At 45.3% G+C, this 17,758-nt stretch overlaps 1 long non-coding RNA gene across 1 annotated transcript in view; it reads left to right on the top strand.

The window, feature by feature from the left end:
• The window catches only part of LOC131200027 (uncharacterized), a 28,113-nt gene extending 10,988 nt beyond the window's left edge, over window positions 1-17,125 (top strand). Inside the window, exons 2-3 of the long non-coding RNA XR_009155481.1 lie at window positions 13,508-14,257; window positions 15,915-17,125. This is a non-coding gene — a long non-coding RNA (uncharacterized LOC131200027). The remainder of the gene's footprint in view (window positions 1-13,507; window positions 14,258-15,914) is intronic.
• The last annotated feature ends 633 nt before the right edge of the window (window positions 17,126-17,758 follow it).

The following is a 17,758-nucleotide window of genomic DNA, read 5'->3' on the forward strand; positions in this document are numbered from 1 at the left end:
GCCGCTGAGCCACCCAAAGGCCAGAAGAAAGGTCATTCCATCGAGTAATGGGCGGCTCCTTCCTCTCCCGCCTTACCCATGCTGTGCGAGCCGGCTGGGCTGCACCGCCGCCGCCGCCGCTCCTTCCTCAGCCTGCTCGCAGCAGCCGCCAAGCTCAGGCCGACTCGCAGCTCCCCATCAGCACTGCACGGCGCGATTCGGCAGGAGGAGTCGGGCTCGCTCCGTGGCGGTGGTGGCGGCGGCGCAGCGGCGCCACCGCCACAGAGCGAGCCCGACCTCCTGCCCGAATCGCGCCGCGCGAGTGCTGATGGGGAGCTGCCGAGTCCGCCTGAGCTTGGCGGCTGCTAGAGCGCGAGCCCCGGGAGGCTGAGGAAGGAGCGGCGGTGGCGGGGTTGCAGCCCAGCCGGGCTCGCACAGCATGGGTAAGGCGGAGAGGAAGGAGCCGCCCATTACTCCGATGGAATGACCTTTCTTCTGGCCTTTGGGTGGCTCGGGCGGCGAAGCTCGCGGTCGGGAAACCTCCTCCTCAGCCGAGAAGGCTGGCGGCCCTGCCCAGCCCTCTCACTGCACCACCAGGGCTTCCCGCCAATGCACAGTCCGCCAAGTTTGCGCCGTCCGCCCACCAGACACGGGAATGGGGGCCGGCCTGGGGCGACAAATCCGCGAGACCTCGGCGGGCCCGCCTCCCGCCCCTCCCATGGAGTCCGCTCGTACCCCTCCTGTGCGGGTTCCCGAAGAGACTGAGTATAAGTTTAGGACGCCAGCACAAAAACGTGCTGAAAAACTCGGCTTATACTCGAGTATATACGGTATGTGGTTGCTAAACAGGTGTGCAAATAACACAGAGCTAGAAAAGTAGCAAGCATTTGGGAAGACAGAGGCTATGTCTACACAAAAGTCAGCACATGGTAAACTGAATTATACTAAGAACTGTACTTTACTGAATTAACCCAATTACTGGATTTGCAAAGTACACAGAATCATAAATTAACTATAATGGTTAGCTTTGCACACATTTTAGCTTGACATTATGCCAGTTTTTGAGATTCAGAAGGAACTTGACAAGCTGGAACACACAAAGATGGCAAGATGAAATCCAAGGGAAAATACCTAGATTTAGGTACAATCCCTGTTTTTCCCCCAAGCAGACACAGGTATGAGATGAGGAAGATGACTTAGCTTGCAAACTGTATATGTGAAAAAAGATGAAAATCACAGATTTTCAGATGAGGATTCAGCCTGCAGAAAAGTAAGAGTATCTACCACTATTTACTGAAGGGAAGAGGGATTTCCATCCTAATTCCCAACTATTTCAACCTGGAAGAAACAGGGTAGGTCAGCAAACCAATCCCTGAACTTAATGTTCTGGTGGATTCCATATTGAATATAAACTAGCATGTAAGTTCTCTACACAATTTAAAAAAATATATAACATTAGGTGGCATTAGTGCAGATTATATGAAATAATTATACTCTTTTGCATGTTATTAAAATGACAGAGAGCTGTAGACAATTGTTGGTGTGTCCTTCTGTAGAAGAATGACCAGTAGGATGAGGATTCAGAAACCAGGTTTGGTGAGGAACAATTGAAAGAGTTGGCTGTGTTCAGCCAAGGCAAAAAGACCATAGAAAATGCAATTGCAGTAAGGTTACTATGCAGAAGATTAAGGAAATTGAAATATTTGCTTTAGAAGGACTACTAAACTAGTGGGTGAAAATGTCAGTGGAACAGGCTGTTTGAGGAGGTTGTGGCTTCTTCTTTCCTTCAAGTATTTAAGCGGAAGAGCCATCTGTTGGGAAATGTTCTAACTATGTACTGAATTGTAGATCCTGCAATAGCAAGAAGTTGGAATAAACTTGGAAGGAAGCAATCCATGATCAGCTGCAGCCTCCACCCATGTTTTGTGACTCCGACAGTCTTAAGATTGGGCTGCTGAAATTGATTAGAAAGCCACCAAGCAATAGCAGTGTAGTTTTCCAAGGAAGCTGCAGGGACGTCTCCAGGCAGTCACCAAGATCAACACTGATTCGAAGGCAGTAAAATAAAACAAATGGTACTCACAAGTTATTTGATTATGTGCCATCACATTGTTGTTGACACCTAGTGATTACAAAAATAGATTTTCTCCACCACAATCTACCCCTAATCTGTTCTTTCAAATCTTCCAATGGTGCTACTCATTGCTACTGAAACTGAATCTATGCTGCTGGTCATACTCTTTCCTTCCACCTTTTCTGAAGACCTAGAACTTTGCATAGTACCGGTATGTCAGAAGTAGGATAATTTGAGCTGATCTTTTGTGAAAATAAATACAATGCAGTGCAATGTAAAATATTTCATAAGCTGTGTATCAAATCAAACCTTTTCCAACGATTTAAAATTGTGTTCCCCTCACAACATTATAATACATTGTTATATAATATATACTAGCTGGACGCCTATGCTTCACTACAAAACTATGTGCTCAGGCTTGATAAATTGACACTTACAGCCTGAAACTTAATGTAGAAGGTATAACTCCGTAGCATCAGAGTGTGTTAATATAATGCAACTGGCAGTTGGAACAGAAGGGGAGGGGGAGTGGAATGTCCCAGCCCGCAGCATCAATTGGTATTCATTTGGCTAGCATCCTGTCAGTGTGTGAGAGAATTGAGGGGTGTTTGGAAACTCAAACAGTATTTGCTGTGTGAGCAAGAAGGAGACAGGAAGTAGGCTAGGCGTGGCTTAGCTCAACTGTTTAGGTTAGGTTTAGGTTTAGGTTTATTAGATTTCTATACCACCCTTCTCCCGAAGGACTCAGGAGAGTCCAACATAACACAGCCAACATAAAAACAGAATTCACAATAGCCATAAATAAATTAAAAACAATATAAAAATCTAATTAAATTTTGGCTAACAATTAAGAATCTTTAAAATCAAATAATAAAACCCCAATTAAAAAACAACACATTACACATTAGGCCAGCCCTGCGCGATGAAACAATAGGGTCTTGAGCTCGCATCGGAAGGTCCGGAGGTCGGGGAGTGATCATAACCCCGGAGGAAGCTCGTTCCAGAGGGTAGGAGCCCCCACAGAGAAAGCTCTCCCCCTGGGGGTCGCCAGCCAACATTGTTTGGCTGACGGCACCCTGAGGAGACCCTTCCTGTGGGAGCGCACAGGTCAATGGGAGGCTACCGGTGGCAGCAGGTGGTCCCGTAAGTACCCCGGTCCTAAGCCATGGAGCGCTTTAAATGTGGTTACCAACACCTTGAATTGCACCCGGAAGACCACCGGCAACCAGTGCAGCCTGCGCAGGAGAGGTGTTATATGGGAGCCACGAGTGGCTCCCTCTATCACCCGTCAGCCGCATTCTGGACCAATTGGAGCCTCCGGGTGCCCTTCAAGGGGAGCCCCATGTAGAGAGCGTTACAGTAGTCCAGGCGGGAAGTGACAAGGGCATGAGTGACTGTGCACAAGGCATCCCGGTCTATGAAGGGGCGCAACTGGCGAATCAGGCACACCTGATAAAAGGCCCTCCTGGTGACGGCCGTCATGTGGTCTTCTAACAACAGCCGAGCATCCAGGAGAACACCCAAGTTGCGAACCCTCTCCATAGGTGCCAATGACTCGGCACCAACAGCCAGCGATGGAACCAGCTGACTGTACCGGGACGCCGGTATCCACAGCCACTCAGTCTTGGAGGGATTGAGTCGAAGCCCATTTCTCCCCATCCAGACCCGCACGGCCTCCAAACACCGGGACATCACATTGACGGCTTCATTGGGGTGGTCCGGGGTGGAAACGTACAGCTGAGTATCATTAGCGTACTGATGATACTGCACCCCAAAACCACGGATGATCTCCCCCAGCGGCTTCATATAGATGTTGAACAGGAGAGGCGAGAGAACCGACCCCTGCGGCACCCTACAAGTGAGGTGCCTTGCGGTCAACCTGTGCCCCCCTGCCAACACCGTCTACGACCGATCAGAGAGATAGGAGGAGAATCACCGATAAACGGTGCTCCCCACTCCCAATCTAGGGGTGGGGGGGTGGCGGTTGTGATTAAGGAAAGCCTAGAGCCGAGGGAGTCCACTGTGTCTCAGATAGTTGGTTGTGAATCCCTCCTTGTGAAGTGGGGCCATAGGAATCAGATGGGTCTGTTGATCACGTACCTGGCTCCTTGCTGCGTGACTACAGCCCTACCTGAGCTACTGGAGATGCTTGCCGAGGTGGCAGTTGAGATTCCCAGACTCTTGGTCATGGGAGATTTCAACTTGCCATCGGCCGGCTTGGCGTCGACGGCAGCGCAGGAGTTCCTGGCTTCCATGACGGCCATGGACCTGATTCAAGTAACTGATGGCCCTACACACACGGGGGGAGGCACACTAGACTTGATTTTTATCTCTGGACAGTGGATTAATGATCTGGAATTAGGAGATTTAGTGACAGAACCGGTGTCATGGTCAGATCATTTTCTCCTTCACCTAGACTTTCGGACCGCCACTCACCACCGCAGGGAGACGGAGCCAATGTGTTGGTTCCGTCCCAGGCGCCTGATGGACCCAGAGAGGTTCCAGACGGAGCTTGGGCCGTTTCCTGAGGATCTTGCCCACGGCACGACTGAAGAACTAGTTGCGGCCTGGGAACGGGCCGCGGCTGGGGCTTTGGACCGTGTCGTGCCTTTGCGGCCTCTGACCCGGCGTAGATCTCACTTGGCTCCATGGTTCTCTGAGGAGCTGAGGGAGATGAAACGCCGGAGAAGACGCCTAGAGAGCACCTGGAGGTCTAGCTGCCCGAGGCTGATCGGACACTAGTGAGGTCTTTTACTAAGACCTATCTAGTGGCAATGAGGAGACGGCGCTACGTCTCCTCCCTCATTGCATCGGCAGATAACTGCCCAGCCGCCCTGTTCCGGGTGACCCGCTCCCTCCTTCGTCAGGAGGGGCGGGATGACCCCCTACAGGGACGGGCTGAGGAGTTTAACGGTTATCTATACAATAAAATCGTTCAGCTTCGGGATAGTTTAGACCAAAATTGCGATGATCCAGATGGGATGGAGGAGGCACGTCTTGTTGAGGTAGTTTGGGATGAGTTTGAGTCTGTGGCTCTCGAGGACGTGGACAGGTTGCTGGGAAGGTTACATGCAACCACGTTTACTGGACCCGTGTCCTTCCTGGCTGGTGCTGGCTACTCAGGAAGTGACACGAGGCTGGCTCCAGGGAATTATAAATGCTTCATTGCTGGAAGGGGTTTTCCCCACCGCCTTGAAAGAGGCGATGGTGAGACCCCTCCTCAAGAAGCCTTCCCTGGACCCAGCTATTTTGGGTAACTATCGTCCAGTCTCCAACCTTCGCTTTGTGGCGAAGGTTGTAGAGAGTGTGGTTGCATGGCAGCTTCCCCAGTACCTGGATGAAGCCGTCTATCTAGACCCGTTCCAGTCCGGCTTCCGGTCCGGTCACAGCACGGAGACAGCTTTGGTCGCGTTGGTGGATGACCTCTGGAGGGCCAGGGACAGGGGGTGTTCCTCTGCCCTGGTCCTATTAGATCTCTCAGCGGCTTTCGATACTATCGATCATGGTATCCTGCTGCACTGGTTGGAGGGATTGGGAGTGGGAGGCACCGTTTATTGGTGGTTCTCCTCCTATCTCTCCGACCGGTCGCAGGGTGTTGACAGGGGGGCAGAGGTCGACCGCGAGGCGCCTCACTTGTGGGGTGCCTCAGGGGTCGATTCTATCGCCCCTCCTGTTCAACATCTACATGAAGCCGCTGGGCGAGGTCATCAGTGGTTTTGGGGTGAGTTATCATCTGTACGCTGATGATACGCAGCTGTACTTTTCCACCCCGGACCACCCCAACGAAGCTGTCGAAGTGCTGTCCCGGTGTCTGGAAGCCGTACGGGTCTGGATGGGGAGAAACAGACTCAAGCTCAATCCCTCCAAGACGGAGTGGCTGTGGATGCCGGCACCCCGGTTCAGCCAGCTGCAGCCGCAGCTGGCTGTGGGGGGCGAGTTATTGGCCCCAACAGAGAGAGTGCGCAACTTGGGTGTCCTCTTGGATGGGCGGCTGTCGTTTGACGATCATTTGGCGGCCGTCTCCAAGAGGGCCTTCCACCAAGTACGCTTGGTGTGCCAGTTGTGCCCCTTCCTTGACCGGGATGCCTTATGCACGGTCACTCATGCCCTCGTAACTTCCCGCCTGGATTATTGCAATGCTCTCTACATGGGGCTGCCCTTGAAGTGCACCTGGAGGCTGCAGTTAGTCCAGAATGCAGCTGCGCGGGTAATAGTGGGAGCAACTCGTTGCTCCCATGTAACACCTCTCCTGCGCAGTCTGCACTGGCTTCCTGTGGTCTTCCGGGTGCGCTTTAAGATTTTGGTCACCACCTTTAAAGCGCTCCATGGCTTAGGACCCGGGTACTTACGGGACCGCCTGCTGTTACCGTTTGCCTCCCACCGACCCGTACGCTCTCACAGAGAGGGCCTTCTCAGGGTGCCGTCCGCCAAACAATGTCGGCTGGATGCCATGGTTGATGGTATCGAAAGCCGCTGAGAGGTCTAATAGGACCAGGACAGAGGAATAACCTCTATCCCAGGCCCTCCAGAGATCATCCACCAACGCGACCAAAACCGTCTCCGTGCTGTAACCAGGCCAGAAGCCGGACTGGAACGGGTCTAAATAGACAGTTTCCTCCAGGTACCGAGGAAGTTTTTGTGCCACCACACTCTCAACAACCTTCGCCAAGAAGTGAAGGTTGGAGACCGGACGGTAATTTGATAACACAGCTTGATCCAGGGAAGGCTTCTTGAGGAGGGGCCTCACCACCGCCTCCTTCAAGGCGGACGGGAAAGCACCCTCTCAAAGAAGCATTTACAATTCCCTGTAACCAGCCTCGTGTAACCTCCTGTGTGGCCAGTACCAACCAGGAGGGACACGGGTCCAATAAACATGTCGCATTCAACCTCCCCAGTATCCTGTCCATGTCCTTGGGAGCCACAGGCTCAAACTCATCCCAGATAACCTCACCAAGAACCTCACCAAGAACGTCCTCCATCATCCCACCTGAACCCACCCAATCAGAGTCCAGCCCATCCCGAATCTGAGCGATTTTATCGTGCAGATATTGTCTGAAGTCCTCAGCACGACCCTGTAAGGGGTCCTCCCGTGCCCCCTGATGAAGTAGGGAGCGGGTCATCCTAAACAGGGCAGCTGGGCGATTATCTGCCGATGCAATAAGAGTGGAAAAATACTCACGTTTTGCCACTTTTATCGCCACCAGATAGGTCTGAATATGAGACCTAACTAGTGTTCGGTCAGGTTCAGAACGGCTAGTCCTCCAATCACTCTCTAGGCGTCTCTTCCGGCGCTTCATCTCGCTCAGCTCCTCCGAGTACCAAGGAGCTGGTCGAGATTGGCGCCGGGTCAGAGGCCGCAAAGGCACGACTCAGTCCAAAGCCCCAGCCGCCGACCTTTCCCAGGCAGCGACTAGTTCTTCCGCCGAGCCATGAGCCAGATCCTCAGGGAATGGCCCAAGCTCCGTCAGACACCTCTCCGGGTCCATCAGGCGCCTGGGACGGAACCAGCGAACTGGTTCTGTCTCCCTGCGGTGTGGGTTGGCGGTTCTGAAGTCGAGTCGAAGGAGCGAATGATCAGACCATGACAGGGGATTAATGACTAAGTCCCCTAATTCTAGATTATTCAACCACTGTCCCGAGACAAAGATCAGATCCAGCGTGTTTCCCCCCGTGTGTGTGGGACCAGTAACTAACTGGGTCAGGTCCAAGGCCGTCATGGAAGCCATGAACTCCCGAGCTGCCGTCGATGATTCACCAACCGACGGCAGGTTGAAATCCCTCTAATCATGAGTCTGGGGGTATCAACCGCCATCCTGGCCACCACCTCGAGCAGTTCGGGCAAGGCTGTTGCCACGCAGCAAGGAGCCAGGTACGTGATCAACAAGCCCACCTGCCTCCCCTGACCCCACTTCACAAGGAGGGACTCACATCCGGCTATCTGCGGGACAGTGACCTCCCTCGGTTCCAAACCTTCATTAATAACAACCGCCAACCCCCCACCCCTACCTTGGGCCCTCGGCTGATGGCATGCACGGAAACCCGGTGGGCACATTTCAACCAGGGGGACCCCCTCCCCTCTGTGCCCAACCAGGTCTCCAAAATGCCCATCAGGTCCGCGCCCTCCTCCTGAATAAGGTCACAAATGAGGGGGGGCCTTGTTCAACATGGACTTGGCATTACACAACATCAGACGAAGGTCCAGGCTCTGAGGAATCTGGCTACACAGGATATGGGAAAAGTCTGAGGACCCAGAGTGCTTGACCGCTTGTAAACAGCGGGCACGCACTCCCCGAACATGATATGGGCCCTCGCTTCCGCCATATCTGCCCCTCCCAGTTACCGTGCCGATGGAACAACCCTCATAAGATCGAACCCCAGCTTCCTCCTTCACCCCCGAACCTATAACCTCCGTACTGCGAGCTCTCGCAGGGCCAGGCCGTATCCCCAACGGATTACCCCCCCAATCTGTCTCTACCGTCCTGCCCCTTAAAAACCCCTTAAAAACCCCTTAAAAACTGATGGTAAAAAATTTCTGAGACCCTTTTTTGATGCATGCCACCTCTCGGGATTCCAAAATCCATCATCAAGGTAGGCCCTCGATAAAGTGTGGGGCCAGTTCTGCGAGAGGGGGGAATCTCGCAGTCCTGTTCTGTAGTAATGCTGCTTGCTGCTTCAAATTCTATTATACTGTGACATAAAAAGTTTTGCTTAGACATCTTTATGAGTCCTCTAATCAGACATATGTATGTCTGATATCTCCTTGCCATCTCAATTTCAAGCTTCAATCCTGTTTTTTTTAAAAAAAAAACAGTTTTTTTACTAGTTTTTGCATGCTTTTCTCTTAAAAATGAAGAAAAGGTGACTTCAGGAATATTTGGTGCTTCAATTGTCCTGCCAATTATTTAACAGAATAACTGAGTTGGAAGGGACCTTGGAGGTCGTCTAATCCGACCCCCTTGCAGAGGCAGGAAACGCTCTACCAGTTCATACAAATGGTTGTCCAATCTCTTCTTAACAACTCCAATATTGGACAACCCACAACTTACGGAGGCAAGTCATTCCATTAATTAACTTGTATAAAACACCTAGGGTTAAGAATCATTTATTGAGGTGAGAAGTTGGGAAAATAAACCATAGTTTAGATGAGAGAAGGAAATCCTTAAGGTCTTCAGGAACTTGCAGGGCTAAATGAATGGAGTGAAGCAGTTCATTTTGTAATTATCAAATACCAGCCAACCTTAAATAAGATTGAAATCATATAAGCAAAGCAGTAGAACCTCATTTTTAAAATTATTGTAATGCTTGTCTCATGAAGCCTGGCAATGTGATTGCCTAAATTAGATTATTGCTTAATGGTGCTTTCCCAATAAGTCTGGCTTATAAAGCACACCTAAAAATAATGTTACATATGTGAATCAAAAATACCTCTGGGAACAAGTATAATACTGCCCTTAGATTGTTAAAAGGGGAAGTGTGTGTGTGTGTAGCCAAAATTATGTAGTTTATTTTTAACGGTTCATATTGACTAATTTTACACTCCAGCAGTCTGTTTGGAAGAGTATTTAAAAAGCAAGATATTGGAGGTCACACTATTGTCAAAATAACAGTTTGGCGGCTAATGAATAGAGGAAGCCAGCAGGTAAAGACAAAAATTTGTTCAGCAAAGTTTGTTGCATTGCTCCCACAAAAGCCTTGCGATGTTGACAGTGCTTATAAACAGGCATCAGACTTTATGTCAACTTCTCATTGATTTAATGCATGCTTTGCCTTGTATGGTTAAACTTTACATTTTTTTGTTTGCACAAACAAAACACAAACAAGACACTTTGTTCCAGAGGTGCTATTCAGCAGGTTCTGATCAGTTCTGGAGAATTGGTAGCGGAAATTTTGAGTAGTTGAGTAAATACCACCTCTGACTGGCCTCGCCCCCATCTATTCTCTGCTTCCTGAGTCCCAGCTGATCAGGAGGAAATGGGGATTTTGCAGTAACCTTCCCCTGGAGTGGGGTGGGAATGGAGATTTTACAGTATCCTTCTTCTGCCATGCCTACCAAACCATGCTCACAGAACCGGTAATAAAAAAAATGAATCCCACCACTGCTTTGTTCCCTATATAATCTTTTAAAATTATGTTTGGTCATTTGCAAATCTGGAATATTGTGACGTGTATTTAATTGATCACCTCCGTTTCCTTGTATTTGACTAGTCTATTTAGAGATAAGAGTGATGGTCTTAATTTGCCTCTATGATACTTTAGATACTTCATTTAGTGACCGTACAAAGTTTCAACAATACTGAAAAAAGTGACTTATGACTGTCATTAACCCAACCGTTGCAGCAACCTGAGGTCACATGATTGAAATTTGAAAGCTTGGCAACTGGCTCATACTTATAACGGTTGCAGTATCCCAGGGTTACATGATCACCTTTTGTGACCCTCATTGGCTTTCAAAGTCAATGGGGAAGCCAGATTCACTTAACAACCTTGTTACTAACTTAACAACCTCAGCAATTCACTTACAAACTGTGGCAAGAAAAGTTGCAAAGTGGGGCAAAATTCACTTAACAAATGTCTTGCTTAGCCACAGAGATTTTGGGCTCAGTTGTGGTCAAAGGTTGAGGATTGTGCATACATTATTAGCAATGAAATGATACTTGGAGACACAAATAATCAGTATCCCAAAGACATAGGAATAGTCACCAATCTAAACTTATTCCTCTGATTTTGTCGTCTCCTCTTCAAAAACCTTTAACATGCAGGAGAGAATGACCTTGAATAGCCTTTTCCTCAATTTGGTGCCCACCAGGTGTTTTGGACTAGAACCCTACTGATCTCATCAGATGGGCATAGGAAATAAATGAATTATCACAGCATCATTTAAATAAGATTTGAGGCTGATAACTGTAATCGTGATAAAAATTAAAAAGTGATTGCTAATTGGCTGCCCCTGTGTAGAAACTGTTAAATCAAGAGCAGGATCTATGCATTGCGTCTTGAAGAAATATTAGCTTCAAGTCGAAAATCTGAAAACTGTAATGTTTGGTTTTGACTTAGTGTGACATGTAAAGCCGACTACCAAGATTTATAACCTTTGGTTTATCAGTTAGCCTGATATGTGCATCCAGCCAATGTTTATTCAACCAGCTGTACTTAAACAATTATTCAGTAGGATGTGTAAGCCCAGAATCACAAGAATGCTTATGCTAAAATGGTAACATTATATATAGACATTACGAAATGATGCTGTACAGGTATTAGTTTTAAATGCAAATTTACCATTTTATTTCTCAGTCTGATTGTTAAACATTAGCTATGATTTTCATACTGCTAGATATTCTACAACATTGGTAGCAAAGACTCTGATTCTATTCTCTGTGTTATGCTTACATGCCACAAAATTTGTAATAGACGTGAGACCATTTTTACAGGAGTTCAGAGAAATTAAAAGAACACTTCCTTGGATTTAGTTTTTGTTGATCAGGTTTTTTTCTCATGAGTCCTTGTACTCATGGGCTGTGCATCTGAATTGTGTGGACCACGGAGAATATATTGTGATATAAACAATGGCTTGACTTTAACTTTTTTATTTATTTATTTATTTATTTATTTTTTATTTATTTATTTATTTATTTATTTATTATTTATTTATTTATTTTGTCACACAGTATATATAAGCATAAGCATGAAATAACTAAACAATATATAAGCATATATATAATCATGAGTATATAATAACTATATTAATTGGATATAACAAAAGGAAACAATAGGACAGGAATGGTAGGCACGCTTTTGCTCTTATGCACGCCCCTTACAGACCTCTTAGGAATGGGGTGAGGTCAATAGTAGACAGTTTTTAGTTGAAGCTTTGGGGATTTTGGGAAGAGACCATAGAGTCAGGTAGTGTATTCCAAGTTTTAACAACTCTGTTACTGAAGTCATATTTTCTGCAATCAAGATTGGAGCGGTTAACATTAACATAAACCTGGTTTCAGAGGCTATGCAACAAGCAACCCGATTTTTTAACTCTGGGTTGTGGGTAGGATTAGTGAAAAGGTGATTATATAACTTGTCACTAAAGATCCACCCAACTCTCATTCTCAACATGCCGAATAACAATGCTTGCCAAAAATTTCTAGTCTAGAAGTCAGCATCTTTCCTAAGCCTACTGCCCTCTAAATGTGTTCCCAACCCTCGCAGCTGGGGTTTGTGGGAGATGTAGTCCCACATTTAGAAAGCATCAGACTGGGAAGTGTGTGCATGTGTGTATTTCCTGCTACAATAAGGCACACATGGGTGAGGTCATGAATATATACTGCAGGATTCTTGCTAAAATACAAGCTGTATTTCTTGATCTTGAGCAAATATCTTTCCCGAAAGTCAACTTCTCATTAATGGTAATGAGAAATCAACTTGCAGAAAAGATACTTGCTCAAGATCAAGCAATACAGGTAGTCCTCAACTTACAATCACAACGGAGCTTTAAAGGGAAACACTTGTTAAGTGAATTTTGCCCCATTTTACTACTTTACTTGCTACAGTTGTTAAGTGAGTCATGACAGTTGTTAAGTTAGTAACACGGTTGTTAAGTGAATCTGGATTTCCCCTTCCCCTGACTTTGCTTGTAGGACGCTCACAAAAGGTGATCACAAGGCCCTGGGATACTGCAGTTGTCATAGATGTGAGTCAATTGCCAAGCAGCTGGATTTTGATCATGTGACCATGAGGATGCGGCAACAGTTTAAGTGTGGGAAAGGGTTATAAGTCACTTTTTTCAGTATCTTTGAACGGTTGCTAAATGAACTGTTGTTGAGTCGAGATCTATCTGTACAGTTTGTATTTTAGCAAGAACATCGGTCCTGTACGTTCATGATATCCCCCGTTTGCGCCTTCTCATACTCTTTTAGGTTCCACAGCCTTCTACCTTTACTCAAAACTGAAAATTTATACTGTTGACCTTCAGCCACACCCAAAACATTCCCTGACTATCAAAAGCTTTGCAGCCTAATAATAAGAATGATAAAACCGCCTGGGGAATTGAGGCCAACAATGTTAAAGTCAACAAAAGAAGTCAAAGGAACTGTTCTAGGCTGACAAGGAATCCTGGGAATGCTAACCATAAATCAGCCACAGGTATTTCATTATTGTCATCTAATCCCGAGTTCACGGAAAGAATGCAAGATTTCAAAATGACCCCTAAACTAGTTCAGAGATTGGCATCTTGTTTACTACTTGAGGCGGCTTCAAAAATGTACTATGAGAAAAGGTTTTTTGAAGAAGAAGAAGAAAGGAGGAGGAGGAGGAAGACTTATGCTCAGTATGTTGATATGTAGACCCAGAGATTATGAGATAGAATATGACTAGGAGAATTGTTTCAATGAGCTTGTTTGGAGACATAATACGTATTATAAACCTAGCAGAGAGTTAATTTATTTACCTTTTTATTATCTTCAGGATTCACATAGAAAAAAAACCATACCGTTGATGACTGCAAAGATGGAGCTATGGCTATATTTAGATTGTGTGAAGCTAATGTAACCTAGTGTACAAATTGAGTGACACACAAAAGCATGGCAATGAGGGAGGGGGCCAGCTAAATATAAAGAGAAGATATGAGTATTAGTACCGCTTTATAAAACCTTAGTAAGGCCACACCTGGAATACTGCATCCAGTTTTGGTCACCACATTACAGACAAGATGTTGAGACTTTGAAAAAATGCAAAGAGCAACTAAAATTAATAAAGGCCTAGAAACTAAAACATATGAAGAACAAGTTGCAGGATTTGGTTAGTCCAGAGAAAAGAAGGACTGGGGGGGGACATGATAGTGTTCCAGTATTTGAGAGGCTGAAACAAAGCGAAGTGGGTCAATTTAATTTCCAAAGCACCAGAAGGCGAGACAAGGAACAATGGATAGAAACTAATCAAGGAGAGAAGCAACCTGGAATTAAGGAGAAACTTCCTAACAGTGAGGACAATCCACCAGTGGAACAGCTTTGCCTTCAGAAGTTGTGGTTGCTTCATCACTGGAGGTTTTTAAGAAGAGACTGGACAGTCACTTGGTAGGGTCTCCTGCTTGAGCAGGGAGCAGGATTAGAAGACCTCCAAGGTCCCCTCCAGCTCTATTCTGATTGATAAAGGAGCCACAATAAAATGACACAGATTCTCTGACTTTACACATGCACCCTTGGCCACCAAAATCAGGTATGAGTTATTAAGTGATAACCATGAATCAGCAGCTGCGTAAATTTTGTTAAGTATTTGTATTTAATAAATTTTGAATATTAAAAAATGTTTGGGGACAGGAACTAGGTGGAATTTTGTACAAAATGTCTTGTATGCCAGCAGCGGCGCTGATGGTGGGAGGCTCTTCTCTGGTAAGGAATCCCTGTGAGCTCTCTTGGAGGAAGAAATGGCATGGAAATTACAACCTTTGCTTTTACATAGACCTTCCAAAGAGCTCATCTGGGTTTTGGATTCTGAAGAAGCAAAGAAGGAAAAATATTGATGCCTTTGAACATTGATGTTGGAGAAGAGCCTCAATGTGATAGGTCATTGAACAAATCAACCCAGAGTTCTTGCCTGAGGCACAAACGATCAGGCTGCTGGTTACCCTCTTCTCTTTCTTTCCACGTTTCCCACCTTTTTCAAAGGAAATAGGTATTTGTGTAATGTCTCCAAAGCAGTAGTGAAATCTGAACCGGTTTGCTACTGGTTCACTGGCTGCGTCTATGTGCTGCACCCTAAGCATGCACTGTGCACGCAAACATGCACAGTTTGCTCCAAAACTGCACAGTGCAGGCATGCACAGAATACACCAAAGGAAGGTTTGGGAAGGTAAACAGAACAGCGGGGGAGAGCGGATCAGCTGTGGCGTGTGATCTTGGGAACCTTTTTTTTTTAACCTTTTTAAGCATTTTTTACTACCGGTTTGGGTGAATAGGTAGCAAGAAATGCTTTAAAAAAAGTAAAAAAAGAGCTTCCGATGGTCACAGCTGTGCACGATCGTCTGAACCTTTTTTAAAAAACTTAAAAGCATTTTTTTACCTGAACCGGTAGTAAAAAAATGCTTAAAAAGTAAAAAAAAAAAAAAAGTTCCAACGATCAGCTAAGCGATGAACGATTGTCAGAACTTTTTTTTTTTACTTTTTAAAGCATTTTTAACAACCAGTTCTGGAGAACCAGTTGTAAAAAAAATGCTTAAAATGTAAAAAAAAAATCCGATGATCACACATCGCTCAGCTGACTGTCGGAATTTTTTTTTTACATTTTTTTACTACCGGTTCAGCAAACCGGTAGCATTTTTTACTACCGGTTCGAGCGAACCAGCCCGAACCGGTAGCATTTCACCCCTGGTCCAAAGTAGGACAATTTGAGGCTGGTCATCTGTGCTTCAGACAAGAACCCTGGACTGATTTGTTCAGTGATCCATCTGCCCATAGACTCCTGACTATTTTCAGGAGTCTCCTTCGACACTAGCATTCAAAGGTGTCAATGCTTTTCCTATGGATTTGTTACAGTGGTGATGAGGACACCACTGTGAGATCTTGAAAAACCCAAGTTAGAGATAGGTCGTAATGGGAAAAATCTACAGGGATTACCAGGAATTGAAATCAATTTGATGGCACAGAATCCTAATCATCAAGGCTTACTATGAATAGATACTTGCAGGATTGTACTGCAAAACACAGACAGTACTGAATATTCCTTGTAAAATTCATTCATTTACAGAGGTTTTTTTTTAAATTGATCTCACATACTGTATTGTGTATGTTGAAAAGAATTCCCAGTGAAAACAAGCAGCACATTAAGACATTTGGACTTATTTGATACTCTCATTTCGCTATTGCTTGCCTCTTAGGTTTTTGAAGGGCTTTTTCATTGATTTGCCATCTTCATGCTGAACTTTCTGCCCACACCAGGTACTGTTTTTAGCTTATTCTAAGGTTTCTTACTTTTTAAACTGAAAAGCTCAACAGTCGTCATGGCTTTATTTTCCATTTTTAGCCATTTTCTATTTCCGTTTCTGTTGTGTGTGCTATAATCTGATGTTAAGTGGGCTTTTATGACTCATGAGGCTGGGTTAGACCTGGAATATCCGTTTTGCTACTTATCCTGTCCACTGAAGTGGGCAAAATAATAACTGGTTTCCAAAAGCAAACGCAGAATAAAAAATAAAACTTTGTCTACAAACCTGTAAGCAATATTAGAAATATAGGAAATGGTCTTATGCTAGGCTCGAGTACCTTTCTGCTAGCCCAATTTTTCTCCCCAAGAGGTGCTCTAAATGTTCCAGAATTACCCAACCACCATGGTCCACTGAGAACGGCAGGAGTTGGAGTTCCAGCATATCTTCAAGAAAACAGGTTGGGGAAGGATGACCTATTGTTTATCTTATTTTGGAAGGAGCTTTCTAGGTGTCACAGAAAGATCTTTCCCATCACTGCAACTTCAACATTTGGAAACATGGCAATTTGTATCTGGAGTCTTCTTTATACAAACAATATGCTTTCTTCACACAATGAATAACTTAAAACAAAGATTGAGGACATACCGTAGCCCCAATCTGATTTTTTAATGAGATAGAATAAATTCTTTTTGACGCTTTTTACTTTATCTTATCCTCCAAGATTTCTGTCCACAGTTTGAATAACAAGGCGATTAAGCTAGCTCTGTAACACTTAAATGACCTTGTGAATGTATACTTCTGTTGTTGAGAGAAAAACATATAGTCTGTTTTAATTATCATAGACTGAATTCATACATCACTATGGTTTGTCTGGTTTTGGCTTAATATTTTATATGAACCCAGCCAATTATGCTTGTTCAATAAAATGTGGTTACACAAAGCATGGCTTAGTGTGAAGTGTAAGCTATGCCATAGAGTACAGTACTCCTATAACCAGTCTCCCCTTACCTAACCTTCTGTCAGTCAAATTTATTATCCATGGTTACCATACTGCTAGTAGTACAGTATTGGGAAGTTCAGTGGTGGGTTATAAATTTTTATACTACCAGTTCTATGGGTGTGCCTTGGTGGGTGTGGCATGGCTTGGTTGGGCGTGGCTTGGGAAGGATACTGTAATATCTCCATTCCCACCCCACTCCAGGGGAAGGTTACTGCAAAATCCCCATTTCCTCCTGATCAGCTGGGAATTGGGGGGCAGAGAATAGATGGGGGCAGGGCCAATCAGAATTTTTACTTCCAGTTCTCCGAACCACTCAAAATTTCCACTACTGGTTCTCCAGAACTGGTCAGAACCTTAATTACAATTGGGTACATTGCTGACATAGTATGACAATTTGTCCTCTTCCACTTAATGTTTTGGGCCTTTAACTCCAGAACTTCTCAACCAGCATGGTCAATATGTTCAGAGTTCTGTAAATTGCAATTTTAGGTCTTGCAGAATATATCAGACTAGAGAATGCTACATTATAAGGTGGGATAATTATTCAAAACTATATTTCTTTAACTTTCTTTCTCCTACTGTATAGTTTCTATGCATAAACTATTATTTTCTGTTAAAGCAGCCATTTTTCTCACTTCTTCAAATTCATATTTTAAAATGGCCTTCCCTCCTGCGTTATTAAACTGGAACTCTAGCCTCCACAACTATTTTTCCATTTTATTTAGGTTGATCAGAATTGTAATCCAAGGAACCTTGAGCACACTTAATTAGTATTCAGTACTCTAAATTTCCAATT

This window comes from Ahaetulla prasina, chromosome 5, assembly GCF_028640845.1.
Source record: "Ahaetulla prasina isolate Xishuangbanna chromosome 5, ASM2864084v1, whole genome shotgun sequence".
NCBI classification, from domain to species: domain Eukaryota; kingdom Metazoa; phylum Chordata; class Lepidosauria; order Squamata; family Colubridae; genus Ahaetulla; species Ahaetulla prasina.